Here is an 11153-nt window from a genome sequence, read left to right as displayed (position 1 = left end):
TCCCGAAATTTCCAAGTAATATTAATTATGTTACTTAATATTAGAGAGAAAGTTTACCCGGGTTATCAGGAAATAAATAAAAGAATAGGAGTTGGTATGGGTCGGGCTAGTGTCGGGTAATGGTCGTTGGTTATGGATTTGGATTAATTAAGATGGGTTAAATGAGAACGGGCCTCGGGTCCGTGGGCTTAGAGGGATATAAATATCCCATCCCAAACCCAATCTTTCATTTCCACCTTCTTTCTTCACACTCAAAACACACATTCTAACCGATCAAGATTCGAAGCCGAGACCCGAGATTTTGTTGATAGATCTGAGTTGGTAAGGTAAGAACAAATCCACCAAAGCTAATATTACTGAAAATGGTTAGGATTGGATGGGTTAACCGGACCCGAAACCCAAACTGCCCAAATCGGACCCCTAAAACGTCGATTTTAGGCCGATTTGATGGTTGGGATTTGTAGGCGCCGATCATACGGTTCCGTGGGTACCAAAATCGAGTTATTTGGCTAAGAAACGAAGGAGTTATGGGCAAACAGATCTGCAGCGCGATAACTTCGCCTGCAAGATTAAGTTCGCCTGATGAACTTCGCCTTCAAGCGTAACTTCGCCTTCAAGCGTAACTTCGCCTAAGGATAACTTCGCCTACGGCCAAGTTCGCCTAAGGTTTAACTTCGCCTGAAGCCAAGTTCGCCTAAGGTTTAACTTCGCCTGAAGCCAAGTTCGCCTAAGGTTTAACTTCGCCTGAAGCCAAGTTCGCCTAAGGTTTAACTTCGCCTGAAGCCAAGTTCGCCTAAGGTTTAACTTCGCCTGAAGCCAAGTTCGCCTAAGGTTTAACTTCGCCTGAAGCCAAGTTCGCCTAAGGTTTAACTTCGCCTGAAGCCAAGTTCGCCTAAGGTTTAACTTCGCCTGAAGCCAAGTTCGTTTAGAAAATAAATTAAAAGCGATGAGTTAAAGTAAGCTAATACTAGGCCACCAGATTAGGTCAGGCAAGTATTGATACGTGTAACTTGTACAGTTAGCCGAGCTCAGTTAAAGAAGAGGTTTACAGCTACCAGAGGAAGAAGCAGAGTCCAGGTGAGTTTCTAACCCCATTCCTTGTTATGTTTTCGGGGCTGTGTGCATACTTGATGTGTTGTTAATACATTTATCCTAAGTGATAAGTGTATGCCATATGTGATATATGTGATATGTATGAATGATTGCTTGATGGTACGTGAACGATCTTCGGATATTGCACGTACTGTCAGGTTGTAACTTTATAAAGATGGTAAGTATGATATGTATGTTTATGTGTATGAACGTAATAAAGTTAATAAAAGAAGGAAATGACGGTTGTATGGTTGTATGGTTACGAAAAGGGTACCGAGCCCTAATAATACTCGAGGTATGATGTATGGTTGTATGGTAACGAAGAGGGAATCGAACCCTACTAATATTCGAAAACCAAGGGACCAGACCCTTATAATATCTGTGATGTTAGGGACCAGACCCTTATAATATCTGTGATGTTAGGGACCAGACCCTTATAATATCTGTGATGTTAGGGACCAGACCCTTATAATATCTGTGATGTTAGGGACCAGACCCTTATAATATCTGTGATGATAGGGACCAGACCCTTATAATATCTGTGATGTTAGGGAATCGAACCCTTCTAATATTCGAAAACTAGGGACCAGACCCTTATAATATCTGTGAGGTTATAGGGCGAAAGACTCTTTAAAACGTATGATTATGAATGTAAAGAAAGTATGTAAGTAAGAAAGAAAGTATGTAAGTAAGAAAGAAAGTATGTAAGTAAGAATGATGGTATGAGTACTTATGTGTGTATGAAAGAAAGTTATGAGGTTAAGTACGTATGTATGTAAGAAGGTATTGTATGATATTGTATGATTAACTAGAACTCACTCAGCGTAGCTGACTTTTAGTATGCACGCAGGTGAGCTGATTATAGAGTTAGCATGAGGATGACACACGGCATGGATTGAACGGCTGGCATCTGAAGAAAGAAGTAAAGATGTTTTAAAAATAAAGTTTTGTGTTATGGTATCAAAGAAAAGATTTAATGTTTTGTAACAAATGATTGATGTTTTATATTCCGCGAAAAGTTTTAATAAACTCTGATTTGAAGAACTGTGTTTATGAGTAAATCCGACACTAAAGTAGGGTCACCGGGTTCGGGGCCTTACAAAAATACTCTTAAAAGATACCCCAAGTGCCAAGCTTGACGATAAGCCGAGAAATTGCTAGTCTTGTGAGGCCTTGGCGACATTAAAATAGACACCAAGTTCAAGCTTGACGATAAGCCGATGAATTGCCACTCTTGTAAGGGCTTGGTTGATAAATTAAAGAATTGTTAAAAGAGACACCAAGTTCTGAGCTTGATGATAAGTCGAGGAACTGCCATTCTTGTAAGGGCTTGGTAAAATAACATAAATCCTAATATGAACATGGACCAAATGAATTATTAGTAGTAACTAATCTGTTAAAATGGGAACTATTGGCAATGTTTGTGGAAACGGATTGCTAATGTTCATCTACTAAAATCGATTAATTACTTGTTAGGTGAGTATGCAACATAATCTACTTTAAACAACTCTTAGGTGGTTATTACATGAGTTCTATAATTGTTCAAGAGTTGTGCGAATTAATACTTGGTAATCCAAGGTTAACCCTTTAACTCAACTAATCTTAATTGGTATTTTATGTATGATAAAAAGGTTATTTTTATTAAAATATCAAGGGCAATTCACTTAGTAATTTAAGGGATTGTCTTATCTTTAAAGTGATTTATCTTATGAATATTTATTATAAACCTCTTGCTTACGTAAAATGATGTTTTAGTGGAGATCATGAAGTTATGCATATCTCTTTCTTTAGTTATCATAGAATAACATGACTTGGGTATAAGGTGTTAATCCCACATTTAATTAAGCATAGCAAGCCCACATCACATGCTTACTAATTAATTGTTAAACCAATTTAAGAGGAGTTTGAACCAATATGATACACTTTTATCCTTGTCTTCTATTTTAAAAAAACATAAAAACCCACGTCTTTTAATTTAGAGTAAAGTGCTATTTTCGTCCTTATGGTTTAGAAAATAATGCGAAATTAGTCCAAAAAGTTTAGTTTTGCATATGGACCATCCACGTTTCCTAATTTTGTCAATTACATCCAAATCACTAACCCTGCTAAATTGAATCGTTAAGTCAGGGGTAGACATGTCTTTTCACTTTATTATATGACTACAATGCCAAAATCGTCCCTGAAGTTTGGTCACATTTGCGAATTTCGTCCAAAAATAGCTTTTTTCGCAATTAGACCCTCGATGTTTCCCAACCGTTGCTAATTTCGTCCAAATTGTTAACTCGATCTAAATTCAACATTAACTCAGGGGTGTTACTGTACTTTTACATGTTTGTTTACATTACTACTACTACTGCTGCTGCTGCTACAATTATTATTATTACACTGAGCTAAACCCTTTATATGACTAAAAATGATGAAGAATAAACAAACGGATACTATATTGGATTCAAATATAGGAATCGTTAGGTGTTATATATGTCATCAAACAAACACAAAATAATAATAATAATAATAATAATAATAATAATAAGAAGAAGAATAATAATGTAAACAAACATGTAAAAGGACAGTAACACCCCTAAATTAATGTTGAATTTAGACCGAGTTAACAATTCGGACGAAATTGGCAACTGTTAGGAAAAATCGAGGGTCTAATTGCGAAAAAAAATATTTTTGGACGAAATTCACAAATATGACCAAACCTCAGGGACAATTTGGCACTTTACTCATATAATAAAGAAATAGTGAAAAGACATGTCTACCCCTGACTTAGCGATTAAATTTATCGGGGTTAATGATTTGGATGTAATTGGCAAGAATTGAAAACCGTGGATGGTTCATATGCAAAAAATACATTTTCTGGGCTAAATTCGCATTATTTGCCAAACCACAAGGAAGAAAATGGCACTTTACTCTTTAATTTATGTCTTTAATTTCCTTTTAAAAGTTACTTGTCAAAACAAAACCAATATTTCACTTCCGGTTAAAATAAATACAACAATTTAGCAGTAAAAATCGAACAAGTGTTTCAGTGGATTGATACTTGGTTCTTACCTGTACTATTTTATAGAAACGATATGTACACTTGCCTATTTGTGTGTGATTTAGTTAAAATAATAATCATTTTAATAAATTTAAAACTAAACATTGTGTGAACAAACTTTAGAAGAACTTAACAACCTTTTCTATACACTAACCTCACGCACACCAAATATGTTTATTCACTTTGTCGGGCGTTTTGTTTTCCATTTTGGCCGGCTCTAACTCAGAGTAAAAAAATTGACAGCTAAGAGAAAATAGAAATAGAAGCTGACAAAATATTTAATTGAGTAGGTAAAAGAATTTAATTTTGGGGACTAAATTTATGTCACACCCGGCCCTAAACGGCGGAAACAGCCGGGTGCGCGCGAGTGGGAATTGATAATCAAGCACGGGTCATTGCAAACATTCAAATAAATTTTCCATTGCGCATGAAATGTCTAGTACAAAATACATTACATTGTTTAGAATTACATATAAAAACATCCACATATGAAAAACGTTGAAGATTTCCGCGCCATATCCCCTTACACGGCGGGAACAACCACGCGTGTGGAAGGGATAGAACTAAAATCTTCCAAAAACCATTTTTATAGATGTTCTGCGTGAAGTGCTCTATGTGTGACTCCTTGCGCTACTAGTTATCACCTGAAAGACACGTAAAAACATTTGAATCAGTATAAACTGAGTGAGTTCACAAGTTTTGGTGACTTGATAAATCGTATTGCATCATATCCTTGATAAAACCATATTGAAACATATTTCTGATAACATCATTAAAACATATGCTTGATAAAACCGTCCCGCGGGTTACGCGCGGACATTTCTGAAAACCGGGCTCGTCCATGCAAAGTGGCGCTGCCACTACGAGCTAAAACAATACCGTCCCGCGGGTTACGCGCGGACGTTGTGCTCGGAAAACTAGGCGCTCGTCCGTGCAAAGAGGTGCGACCCCTACGAGCGGGCTTTGCAGCCAGTAGTACTACCCCATGACCATACTAGGCACTCGTCTATGCAAAGAGGTGCGACCCCTACGAGTGGGTTGATCAAACACAGCAGTCCCTACCCTTAGAGTTCCATGACGAAGTGATCACTTTCTAAATCTTGCGCACTCACATTGAAAACCAAGATAAACACCATGAACAAATAATCGTTTGCATTGCTTGTAAATATACCATGATAAAACATAATTTAAACACGTGTCCCTCGCCCCGAAAACAGTTTAAAAACAGTGAAAATAGGGGCTGTGAGACTCACATGTGATTCTTGTTAAGCGATGGTTTAGAGAGAGATTAAACGAGATTCGGGTTTCCTGATGTTAGCCTCGAAATTGGAAGTCTAAAATATGTTTAAATAACAAGAAATATGTATATTAAGATCAAGAAATCGAAGATTATAAGGGTTGGTCAAGAAAGTAAATCTTAAGACTAAAGTTTCGGCTTACCTAGTGATGGAAACGGAACTGGAAACGGATGCTCGGGAGATGGTTAGTGCAGAATTACAGGTTTAAGAGAGGAGTTTGAAGTGTGTTTGTGTGATATTTTTATTCAAGAATTGATACTTATTTATAGGAAAATTCAAGGGAACACAATCCCTTGATTTAGGGGATTGAAATCTTATCATATTGGGTGTAATGATGACAAGGTATTGGGGTTTATTATTATTTATTTTAGGGATGGGGGTGATGGTCCTAGGGAGTGGTTATAAAGATTCTGATGGATTTGACAGTACATGCAGGACTGTGGTTGGTGAGAGTAGGTGCGGCTGACAGCTGACATTTCGTGTTACAGTATACTTTTCCTGGTACTGTTGTCAGTGTGCAGTCAAAAGGTAAAAATCTCTGAAACACGCAACTGGTTCTTTCTGGGCGGGGGTAATCCCCTTACATCTGAAGAATAGACTAAGTGTTTTGTGCGCGTAGCCTTGCGCGTATAGTCTTCTGCGTGAAGGCCATTTCTTTGAACGTTGTGGGTCCGGCGGCTCCAGTTGGTCTTCGCGCAAGCGTCCTTGTAACGAATCCTGCGCGTATCATTGCGCAGGCGTCCTTATAAGGAATCCTGCGAGTCCATCTGGCTCTGCTGGAACCAGCGTTCTCAGAGTTTATTAACAGGGTGAACTTTTGGATTTAAGCGAGAAGGTGGTTGGTTTCTGTGCAGACGTTCATGCGTAAAGGGTTTAGTTTTAAGGTGTCCCGCGAGGATTCTTCCCGCAGGTGTCGCACATAACTCCTTTTTATTTGATGCGGGTAGGTGTGTAACCTTCTCGTAGTCAGGGACGTTGAGTTTCATTTGTAGATTCTCCATGAGGTCTTGGTATTTCAACATAGTGATCAGTTATGTTGAAGTCAATTCCATCTTGGAGCTTCAAACAAACTAGCTCTCAATGTTCCCGCCATGCGGGGAGGTTAGTTCCCTTTTTCCGCGCGCGCATAAATGATTTGGGTCTTAATTAGGAAATTAGGATATTGTTTGAACATAGTTTTACTTATTGATCATTGAAGGGGTATGCAACCCATTAGACAGAAACGACATAAAATTAAGTTATGAAAACACAAAACCTGTGCGCGTGGCGCACATAACATATGCCCGCGCTGATCCTAACATGGCGCGCATCGCATCCGCGCATGGCGCATATAACATATGCCCGCGCTGATCCTAACATGGCGCGCATAACATTCACAATCACCTAATAGTTAGGTTGATTACTTGGTTTATGGGATTGGGAAATTACCGGGTGTCACATTCTCCCCCCGTTAGGAGAATTTCGTCCCGAAATTTAGGAGGTGTCGCTGGTAGGAGCTATTCCTTGGAAGAGGTATGGGTACTTTTTGCGCATTTGGTCTTCTCTTTCCCAAGTGAATTCAGGTCCACGCTTTGAGTTCCATTGAACCTTTACTAACTTGATTCGGCTTCTTCGCAACTTTTGTTCTTTCCAATCGGTTACTGCTATAGGCTCTTCCACGAAGTGTAGCTGTTTGTCGATATGAACCTCATCCAATGGTAAAATTAACGTTTCATCAGATAAGCACTTCTTGAGGTTGGATACATGAAACGTGTCGTGAACTCCACTAAGTTCGGCGGGTAAATGGAGTTTATAAGCAACTGGACCGATCCTTTCCAGGATCTCAAATGGTCCGATGTATCGCGGATTTAACTTTCCTCGCTTGCCGAAACGGGGGACTCCCTTCCATGGAGAGACTTTCAAAAGTACTCTATCCCCTACTTGAAATTCCAACGGTTTTCTTCTCACATCTGCATAGCTTTTCTGTCTGTCGCGCGCTGCCTTAAGGCGATCCCGTAACTGGAAAATTTTGTCCGTCGTTTCTTGGATCAATTCTGGACCAGTCATTTGCTTATCACCCACTTCAGCCTAACACAGTGGGGACCTACACTTGCGCCCATACAAGGCTTCAAATGGCGCAGCCTTGAGGCTTGTGTGATAACTGTTATTGTATGAAAATTCAACCAATGGGAGATGAGTATCCCAGCTACCCCCGAAATCGATTGCGTACGCGCGCAACATATCTTCTAATGTTTGAATGGTTCGCTCGCTTTGTCCATCCGTTTGGGGATGATAAGCCGTACTCATGTCAAGACGAGTACCTAAAGCCCCTTGTAACGATCTCCAAAATCTTGAGGTGAAACGACTATCTCTATCAGAAATGATGGATACCGGGACTCCGTGTTTTGAAACTACTTCTCGAATATACAATCGGGCTAACTTTTCCATCTTATCGGTTTCCTTGATCGGCAGGAAGTGTGCTGACTTAGTTAGCCGGTCTACAATAACCCAAATCGTGTTGTAACCCCCAGGTGTCCTTGGCAGTTTGGTAATGAAGTCCATGGAGATTTGTTCCCACTTCCACATGGGAATTTCTGGCTGTTGAAGCAACCCCGACGGTTTCTGGTATTCAGCCTTCACCTTCGAACACGTCAGGCACTTACTGACATACGTCGCGATGTCGCCCTTAAGATTGGGCCACCAATACAGCGCTTTAACATCTTGGTACATCTTGTCTGCGCCAGGATGTACGGAATACCGCGTTTTATTAGCTTCGTTTAACACTTGCTCGCGCAATCCTCCTTTGAGAGGGACCCATATGCGGTTAGCAAAATATCGAGAATCGTTCTCTTTGAGCTCCAAATTCTTAATCATACCCCCAAGGGATTCGTTCTTGACAAACTCTGATTTCAAGTCTTCTTGTTGAGCTTCTTGGATGTGGGTAGTGAGGTCTGCGTGAATGGTCAATCTTAGAGCCTTAACTCGTAGCGTCTTTGCTCGCTCTTTCCTACTTAAAGCGTCTGCTACCACATTCGCCTTTCCAGGATGATACTTTATTTCACAATCATAATCATTCAGTAATTCAACCCATCTTCGTTGCCTCATGTTTAAATCCTTTTGATCAAATATATGTTGAAGGCTCTTGTGATCCGTATAAATCAAACACTTTGTACCATAAAGATAATGGCGCCAAATCTTTAGCGCGAAAACAACTGCTCCAAGTTCCAGATCATGCGTTGTATAATTCCTTTCATTGGCCTTGAGTTGAGAGAGGCATACGCTATGACTTTGTTTCTCTGCATAAGGACACATCTGAGTCCTTGATGTGAAGCGTCGCAGTAGACGACGATGTCGTCCGTCCCCTCGGGTAGCGACAAAATTGGCGCACTACATAACTTTTGCTTTAACATTTGAAACGCTGCTTCCTGGTTTTCGCCCCAATCAAACTTCTTATCTTTCTGTGTTAGCGCAGTCAGAGGTAAAGCTATCTTGGAGAAGTTCTCAATGAAACGTCGATAGTAGCCAGCTAGTCCTAGGAATTGCCTCACCTCAGTTGGTGTTTTTGGCGCTTCCCAATTCTCGATGGCTTTGACCTTGGAAGGATCGACGTGTATTCCCTTCTCGTTTACAACGTGACCGAGAAAGTGAACCTCTCTAAGCCAAAACTCACATTTAGAAAACTTTGCATACAACTTTTCTTCCTTCAGCAATTCCAAAATTAATCTCAGATGTTGTTCATGCTCAGCTCTGGTTCGGGAGTAAACCAGAATATCATCTATAAACACAATCACAAACTTATCCAAGTATGGTTTGCACACACGGTTCATCAGATCCATGAATACAGCCGGCGCATTAGTTAGCCCGAAAGGCATCACTAAGAACTCATAATGGCCGTATCTAGTTCGGAAGGCTGTCTTCGGCACGTCTTCCTCATGGACCCTAAGTTGGTGGTAACCTGACCGTAGATCTATCTTCGAGTAATAACTGGATCCCTGCAACTGATCAAATAAGTCGTCAATCCTCGGTAAGGGGTACCGATTCTTGACTGTCAGCTTGTTCAGTTCCCTGTAGTCAATACACATTCTAAATGAACCATCCTTCTTCTTTACAAATAGTACTGGAGCTCCCCAGGGTGAAAAGCTTGGGCGTATGAAGCCCTTATCCAATAGTTCCTGCAACTGATTGGATAGCTCTTGCATCTCGGATGGAGCTAGTCGATAAGGTGCTCGAGCTACTGGTGCAGCTCCTGGAACCAAGTCGATTCGAAACTCGACTTGTCGCGGTGGCGGTAATCCGGGAAAATCTTCAGGGAAAACTTCTGGAAATTCGCGCACCACTGGTAAGTCTTCAATCTTTCGCTCATCTCCTTTCTTCTCTACTACGTGCGCCAGGAAGGCGTAGCATCCTTTCCTCAGGCACTTGCGCGCCTTTAGACACGAAATGAGTTTTATCGCAACTCCACTTCTTTCCCCTTGAATTACTAAGGTTTCCCCGCTCAACAGTAGGATCCGAACCTGCTTCTCATGGCAAATAATTTCCGCGTGGTTCTCGACTAACCAATCCATGCCTACCACAATGTCAAAGCTTCCCAAGTCTATTGGCAATAAGTTAATATTGAATCCGTGACCTCCCATGACCAATACACATTGCTCGGTCCTCTCGTTCGCGCGTATCTGCCTACCATTGGCTAGTTCTATAGTATAAGGCGTGTCTAGCCTACTGGTTGCTAGGCGTAGGGAGTTTTTAAACTCAGTGGATATGAAACTTAGGTCAGCGCCAGTATCAAATAAGACAGATGCAAAATGGTCGTTAAGTAGAAACGTACCGGTTACCACATTCGGTTCTTCTTTTGCTTCGCCCGCGCTGATCACAAAGGCTCTCCCGCGAGCTTGGTTTCTCTTTTGCGGGCAATCCCGACTGAAATGTCCTGGCTTCCCGCATGCGTAGCAGTTGTCGTTTGCTCCAGCTTCCTTATGGCAGTTTATCGCCTTGTGCCCTGGTCTGCTACATTTGGCGCATACGATGCTTGCGCATTCACCCTCGTGGTGATACTTGCATCTGCTGCACCATGGGCGAGGCCCATTGTACCCTTTTCATGATGGCTCCAGGGCTTATATCGCGTAAGCCCTTACGTTCTCCTGTTTCTTGAATGGTGGTTGCTTGGAGTCGGACCCTCGGTGGTGAGAGTTCCATTTTCTCTTGGGGTCAGAGGTTCGCTGCTCGTTCCCGATCGAGGTCAACATGCCCGCACGGACCGTATCTCTTGTAAGAGTGATGGCCCGCGCCACTGCCTCATCAAAGGTTGGAGGCGCTGCGGCATTGAGCGGAACTCTGATAACATGGGGTAACCCAAAGATATACCTCTCGATCTTTTTCTCCTCCGTGTTCGCCATATCCGGCACCATCTGGCAAAGTTCGTTGAATCGGTTGTTGTAGGCGTCGATATCAGTTCCTATCATGGTGTGGTTCCAAAATTCCTGCTGTAGACTGAATTTCGGCGCGAGAGCAGAACTTTTTCATCATCATTTCCTTCAGCTCCTCCCAGGTCTTGTGGAGAGCAACTTCTCGTCCCAATGTTTTCACTTGAAGCTTCCACCAAGACGAGGCCGCTTCTTGAAACATGCAGGTCGCGTAAAGGACCTTTTGATTTTCACTACACCCGCTAATGGAGAGAACCGTCTCCATTTTGTCGATCCAGTTGTAGAGCCCAATGGCCCCTTCGGTGCCCTTGAATGGCC

The sequence above is a fragment of the Bidens hawaiensis genome, unplaced genomic scaffold (assembly GCF_021521415.1).
Source record: "Bidens hawaiensis isolate Kalapana, Puna unplaced genomic scaffold, B.hawaiensis_p1.1 tig00036804_1, whole genome shotgun sequence".
Lineage (NCBI taxonomy): Eukaryota > Viridiplantae > Streptophyta > Magnoliopsida > Asterales > Asteraceae > Bidens > Bidens hawaiensis.
The sequence above is the reverse complement of the archived record's forward strand: the minus strand, read 5'-3'. Positions refer to the sequence as shown.